The following is a 7,500-nucleotide window of genomic DNA, read 5'->3' as shown; positions in this document are numbered from 1 at the left end:
AAACCTCCTCAGCAAAGGTCTTCAAGGCTGAGTAGTTCTCCTGTGTCTGCAGCAGTGATTCCTTCCTCAATAGAGATTCGTGACCCACTGCTGCAGTTAGCTGCTCTCGGGGTTCTGTATATATTGTGCAGGCATACAATATGTGGTTAACATCTTCCTCTGCTCCACATACACAGTTCCCGTTGTTCTCTATGCCTAGTTCTTGTAGTCTCTTCTTTAGGCCATGGTTTGTGAGCAGACATGTTACGGAGTAGGGTGGAGTTGTGTCTCGACGCCACTCTGTCTGCCACAAGGAAACTTCTGGTATCCAGTTGTAAGTTTCTCTGCCATTGTCTGAGTGACTCCACCTGGCCTGCCACTCGTCCTGTAACAAAGAACTAATTGCCTCTAACATTTTACATCTATGGTTTCGTCCTGCAGGAACTCTAGGAACCTCAAGACCTGCCACTGATCCAGCAATTCCATGTCTAGCATGGTACATCATGGCTGCTTTCACCACTTCCAGGTCTAGAGGCATGCATCCTGTGAGAGTCTGTAATGCTTCTGTCGACACCGTTCGACAGGCCCTCGTCATCTGCAACAAAAATGGCCTTTGTATCGTCATTAGTATTTTCCTGGTGTACCTGTGTTTTGTACGGTCTCCCCATGCTGCTGCACCGTACTTGCAGACAGATAAACAAAGTGCCTGGTATATTAGTCGCAGGGTTTTCCTTTGCAGCCCCCACTCGGATCTACTTACTCTTGTGAGAGCGCCAGAAACGGCAGATAGTTTCTTTTGGATATTTTTTACATGGGGGGTGAATAGGAGCCTTTCATCAAGTGTGATGCCAAGGTATGTATGTTCCTGGACAAACCTAATTCTTTCCCCATCAAGTTCAAGTCTGGGTGGTCTTTCTCTATCAAATTTACCTTTGATGGTTATGGCTACCGTTTTCTGTTTGGAGATCCCTAGTTTATTTTGTGTGGTCCATTCGCTTATAGCTTGTAGTGCTATCTTACCTCTCTCTTCGAGCTGCGACCTACTCTTCCCTTTTATGATGATGGCTAGATCATCTGCGTAGGCCACTTTATCCCACTGCTCACCATCTTTCCGTTGTACCACTTCGTCAAATACAAGGTTCCAGAGAAAGGGGCCACATATAGAACCTTGTGGGCAGCCCTTTGTGATGTTTTTCGTAACTGATCCAGAGTTGCTGTAGACAGTGGCCTTCCTGTTCTTAAAGTAGTTTTCTAGTAGGTGGTACATGTTTTGGGGACAGCGCATCGCTCTAAGTCGCCTCATTACACTTGGCCACCACAAATTGTCGAAAGCGCCTGCTATATCCACAAAGATGACAACAACATATTTTTCGTCACAGTTTGCACTGGAGACAACCTGCCTGATTGCCATTTCTGTGGATGCACCCTTTCTGAAACCAAATTGGTTTGTTGCCTTCAGTCCTGACTCTTCATACCTTTTATCCAGCCTGGTCACTATTAGCCTTTCTAATACTTTGCTGAGTATAGGGAGCAGGCAGATAGGACGATATGATTTCACCTCATCCCTTGGCTTTGTGATAGACTTAAGTAATATGCAGACGTTTCCAATTTTCCAATTGTCTGGGAAGGTGGACTCTCTAAGGCAGCTGTTGTAGGTGTCAATGAGGAGTGCAGGATTGTGTTCCCACACACGCTTTATCATGGCATCATCTATGCAATCTGGTCCTGTGGCTTTGTGTGGTCTGCATGCCTTCACTGCAGCCTCTATCTCTTGTACTGAGAAGTCTGGCTCATTTTCTTCGTTGTGGTACACTATATTTTGCTCCTTCACGGCTGATTGCTGTGTTGTGTCCTCCTCTGGGTCGTCATCCGGTAGTAAGTTATCCAACAGTTCTTTCACTGTTTCCTGCCAAGTCATGGTAGGGCCTCGTCCGGCCACTTTTACGTTGCTGAGGACAGTTTCGGTGCCATATTTAGGGCGAAGGATTCTATCAGTCAGCTTCCATGGGTCATTGCCATTGCAGTCTTTTACCCATTTTTTCCACGTATCTGTCTTTGCTCTCGTAATTTCCTTGTTATATTTATTTTTGGTGCATCTGTATGTTGCCTTTGCTGCCAGTATTTCTGTCTCACGATTTGCACGCCGTGCATTCTGGAGCCGGTGTCGAGCTGCAACTGTGTCCTGCCGCATTTTTGTCAGTGTTTCATTCCACCAAGGTACAGCATTTTTTAGCCGTGTTCTTCTTCTCATGGCCTTCCTGCAGCTCTCTTGTATTGCTGTTTGTAGGAGGTCTACTTTATCATTTGCATTTGTTCCTGCTGCATTTGGCCAGTTTTCCACTCTGGTTGTCAGCTGGCGGTCAAAAACTTGCCATTTTGCAAAGTTGGTGTTGTATCTCAGTAGCTCTTCTGTGGCCCTCTCCCTTTGTTGTTTTGAGATCTCAAACGTGATCGCCCTGTGGTCACTTGAGGTCCATTCCTCTTGAATCGTCCATCTAGAGACCATCCCTGACATGTTTGCTGAGCAAAGAGTTACGTCGATGTTATTTTCCCCAGCTGGCCCACTGAAAGTTGTTAGTGGTGAATCTCGATTTAATACAGTTAAGCCATGTTGGAAGATGAGATCCTCTAGTTTTCTTCCTGCTTCATCTGTGTCCTGGCTGTGCCATAGTGGTGACATGGCATTTGCATCCATTGCTATTATGATAGCTTTTCCTTGGATTTCGTGTATGATCGTATCTAGTCGATGTAAATATTCATCAATTGGGGTATGGAACTGGCAGTACAGGCTTATTATGTATATTTCTCCAAAGTCGCCAGTTACTGCAGCTACAGCGGTATGAGCATCACAAAGGGAGGTTATTTGCAGAATGGTCAAGTTTGTGTTTCGTATTCCTATGGCTGCTTTCGGTACTCCATGGTTGCTGCTGTAGACTAGGCGGAAACCTAGAGGATATCCTTTAATTCTATTTTCCGTTACATAGGGCTCTTGGATAAGAACAATATCAAGGTTTTCCTCTTCCATCTTAAGTGATGCTTGACTAGGTACTACTTTGGATCTCTGCCCATTTATTTGGAGAAACTTGAGGGTGCTGGACTTTGTGTTCACCTCATCTGCCTGTCGACCTGGGAACTGTGGCGTAGAAGTGTTACTGGCCATATTCAGTTCTTTGTTCTTCTTTCGCCATGAATCTGACATATTCGGGGCAGTTTTTGTCCATCACTGAGTGGTCGTGTGGCTTCTTCCAGTGCTTACAGTTTGCACATTGTGGTGCCTTGTTCCTGTTGCAGCATTCCTTAATGCTATGTCCTGGTGCCGCGCAGTGCCCACAGATTGTTTCAGCACTTCTGCACGTTTGTGTTGTATGCCCAAAACCATGGCATTTGTAGCATCTGGTCGCCTTGCTGAATTTCTGCAGCCTGTGAGAGGTACAGTTTATGTATGCTCGTCCTTGTGCCATCAGGTGATGCCAAAACTTTGCTTCCATTTCCAGGACGATGTTTACAGTATCTGTGTTCCTTGGGCCTGTTTTAAATAGTGCTCTTATTCCTGTCTGAGCTCCCTCCTTTGTGCCGCCTATTGAAGAAAGATTCCTTGTGTATAGCTCCGTTGCCAGTTCTTCGTCGCTGATTTGTCTTGGGACATCATACAGGATCACCCTTGGGTTTTTCTTCCTGGGGTCAGTTACTGTGATCCCTGAGTCGCCTATTTCCCTACAGTTCTTTATTTTCTCTGCTTCAGCGTCATTAGGCACCTCTAAGATGACACCACTACCCTTCAGAGTCCTACATTTCGTGATCTTGACGTCCTTCAGCGTTCCTTTAACTATGTCTTTTATGGTGTCCTGTAGCTCTTTCTCTGGCTGTTTCCCATCTGCTGGTCTAAAAAAAAGGACTTTTGGGGTCTGGTTGGGCGTAGGTTTTATATCAGATTTGGCTTTGCTTGCGCTGACTGCAGTGGCATAGCTCACAGGTGGTTGTTGTGTTACTGGGGGAGAATCCTTCAGGCATTTCAGCTCTGTTTTCAGCTGCGCTATTTCCATCTCGTATTTCCTTAGTATCTGTTCATAGGCAGCCATTTTCCCTAACAAGAATTTCTTTTGAACATTGTTTATCCTGTTGTTTTCATTGAACATATATGCTTCTAGTTCTTCCCTCATTTCTACCATTGTTTGCAAATCACCTGTCTTTGACTTTTCGGCTATTTCGGTTGTCATGGCTGTAACCTGTGTGCTTTTTCTAGCACTACTTTCTATATCTGCGTCCTTATTTTGGCCCATCTTGGGGCTGGCCGCCTTCCTGACGCCAAGCTAGGTCGGTGCGTTAGCAGCGGCTGCCGTGCGCTGCGCGACGAGCAGCTGCCGCGCTGGGGACGAGCCTAGGCGCGCGGCCTTGGAGCAGGCATGCACTGCTCCGCTGGGGACGAGCCTCTCGCGCCCTGGACGGCTGTGGCACGCGACCGCTTTCGCTGTTGCGGCCTTCGAGTATTTCTATGGCTACCTGACTTCTGCTGTGCGCCAGGGCTCCGCAATTCGCGGCTATTTTTTAGCCCCGCATTCTGATATTGGTTTGAGCTGGGCAGAGGGAGGCGTCGCTTCTAGTATGGAGCGTGCGGGAGTTTATACCGAACGGCGCGTGGGCGCACGTACGACGTTACAATAATAATTTTATTTCCTATACTACTTATCCTACAGCTGAACTACAAACACATTTCGAAAGCGCATGAGTTGAACAACAAAACCCTATAGCTACAGAATTTTCCAGCTAAGGTGGGGACCGCAGACACGCACTTTTGTAGCCGTGTGAGAGTCTCTAGAGAAGGACGCGTGGCTCACACACTACACAAATTTAACAGCTATATCACTTAGGCTATGCGCACCACATCTAAACTAAAAACATATTTGTGAGGTGGATGACCCACACTACAGGAACCTACACACTATAGAGTTTACGTAACTAGGGTGAAGGCGGGAGACCGACGGTTTTGTCACCGCGCTGGAGTTTCTACAGAAACGCACGTTGGCGCACGCCCGCCTTTACATTGACGGTTTTGTTTCTCAAACTATCCATCACACAGGAAAGTTGAGAGCATATTCGAAAAGAGCATAAATCACACTACAAGAAACTATTTACTACAGAATTTACCTAACTAATGTGGGGGCAGCAGGGCGCCGGATTTGTTACCGCGTGAGAGTTTTTTAGGGAACGCACAAGTTTACATTGACAGTTATGTTTCTTAAATTATCTGTCTCACGACAAAACTAGGAGCATATTCAATGGGAGAATAGAGCACACTAGGGAACCTACACACTAAAGAATTTTTACTAGCGAAAGTTAGAGCTGCAAGCCGACGGTTTTGTCACCGCGCAGGATTTCCTACTGAGCGGGGCGTCGGTACATACGCGACTTTGCATTGACAGTTATATTTCTAAAACTATTCATCACACAAGAATTTTGGAAGCAGATTCGGAATAAGCATAGAGTACACTACAAGAAACTAATCTCTACGGAATTTTCCTAACTAATATGGGGGCTGCAGAACGCCGGTTTTGTCGCAGCGTGAGAGTTCCTAGGGAACAGCGCGTAGGAGCGCACACGATCTTACTTTCACAGTTTTATTTCTTAGGTTATAAGTCAGACAGCAAAACTACAAGCATATTCAGGACATGGAGAGAGCAAACTAAAGGACCTTATACACTAAAGATTCTTGCTAAGTACAATGAGGGTTACAGACCGACGGTTTTGTCACCACGCTGGAGTTTCTACAGAGCGGGGCGTCGGCACTTGCAAGACTTTACATTGGCAGTTTTATTTCTTAAACTGTCCATCACACAGGAACATTGAAAGCACTTTCGAAAAGAGCAAGGAGTACACTACAACATACTATTCCATACAGAATTTTCTAACTAATCTGGGGGCTGCAGAGTGCCGGTTTTGTCGACGCGTGGGAGTTCTAAGGAACGGCGCATCGGCGCACGCACGACTTTACAGTGGCAGTTTTATATCGTGAAATTATTCATCACATAACAAAAATATTCAGAAGGATAATGTACTATACTAAAGAAACCTATACACTACAGACGTTTGCCAACTGAAGTGAAGGCTGCAGGGTGCCCGATTTGCGCGGGGAGTTTCTACAGAACGGCACGTCAGCGGACGCACCACTTCACGTCAGCGGTTTTATTTCTGAAATTATGCATTACACAATAGAGCAGAAAACATACTAGGGAAGGCGAAGGACCACACTACGAGAAACTATACTCTAGAGGATACTCCTAACAGAGTGGGGGCTGCAAATCTCCTGTTTTCACCGCGCAAGTGATTCTACAGAAAACGTGCGAGTGCGAACGCACGACGTTGCGTTAGCAATTATATTTCTTCAAATGTGCGTCACACAACAAAACTACATACATTTTCTGAGAGGACAAGGTATGCGCTTCCAATTTATCTGTTTAGGTCGATTGTACCTAAAACAGTTTGTCAGTGAAGTGAATCCGAGTCCCACTGAGCAAGGAGTTTCAAGGATACGCACTGACAGACACAAGAGCAACAGAAAATTTTGCAATGCCGCTTACTTACTGTGACGGTCCCTTCCACAGTTTCTCAGCAACATCTCCAGCGTCCAGTAGTGTGGTTCGGATTGATGTTGAACACTTGTTATATACATCAGTAGGCAATCTCTTTATCTATGCCACGGAAGTACATACCGCGATGGAAATATTTTTTACTCCGTTACTATTTGAGCAAATAGAATCAAACTTCACTGTACCACTATTGGTAGTGCATTGCAGCGCCGACTGACTTTTCAAGCGTAACGAAGGATTTTTACATACTTAAAACATTGTGTGAACATCTACACGATTTGCGCATTGCAGCTGGAAATGCGCTTTTCACAAAAACAGCCGTCGCATAAAAGCGACTTGTCGCATTACAATAAAATTTACACAGAATGAGTAAAATGTATAGGCGCTGCTGTGAGCAAAATTTCTCCGCGATCGCTGTATAATTGTCTAATTAAACAGAGAAAAAAGTGGTACCGCAACGGCGCGGTCAGCGCTACAGGCGTAGCGCCAAGCACAGGCAGGGGCTGCTTCCAGACGCGGCACAAAGTATTTTCACTAAACTTACTGTAACTATTTACCTACTAGGCGTACGACCTTCACATTTACACACGTTAGGAACGAACACTCACTGAGGCACTATGCCAAATTTCATCCCGATCGCAGCACTCTTTCCCGGTGAAACCAACTAAGACGCGGGACCCGAAAACACGCGCGTGCGTCCACTGCGAGATAGGAAGTAGATAGGGACAGCGGGAATCTCGTTAATCCATTCATGCGCGTCACTAATTAGATGACGAGGCATTTGGCTACCTTAAGAGAGTCATAGTTACTCCCGCCGTTTACCCGCGCTTGCTTGAATTTCTTCACGTTGACATTCAGAGCACTGGGCAGAAATCACATTGCGTCAACACCCGCTAGGGCCATCGCAATGCTTTGTTTTAATTAGACAGTCGGATTC

The 7,500-nt window shown here is 45.8% G+C and overlaps 1 pseudogene; it reads right to left on the bottom strand.

Annotated features, from left to right (window-relative positions):
* Positions 1-7,263: 7,263 nt before the first annotated feature.
* LOC126229270 (large subunit ribosomal RNA) overlaps positions 7,264-7,500 on the bottom strand; it is a 2,973-nt pseudogene continuing 2,736 nt past the window's right edge.

The sequence above is a fragment of the Schistocerca nitens genome, unplaced genomic scaffold (genome assembly GCF_023898315.1).
Source record: "Schistocerca nitens isolate TAMUIC-IGC-003100 unplaced genomic scaffold, iqSchNite1.1 HiC_scaffold_370, whole genome shotgun sequence".
In the NCBI taxonomy this organism is placed as follows: Eukaryota; Metazoa; Arthropoda; class Insecta; order Orthoptera; family Acrididae; genus Schistocerca; species Schistocerca nitens.
This window is presented reverse-complemented; position numbering and strand designations above follow the sequence as displayed.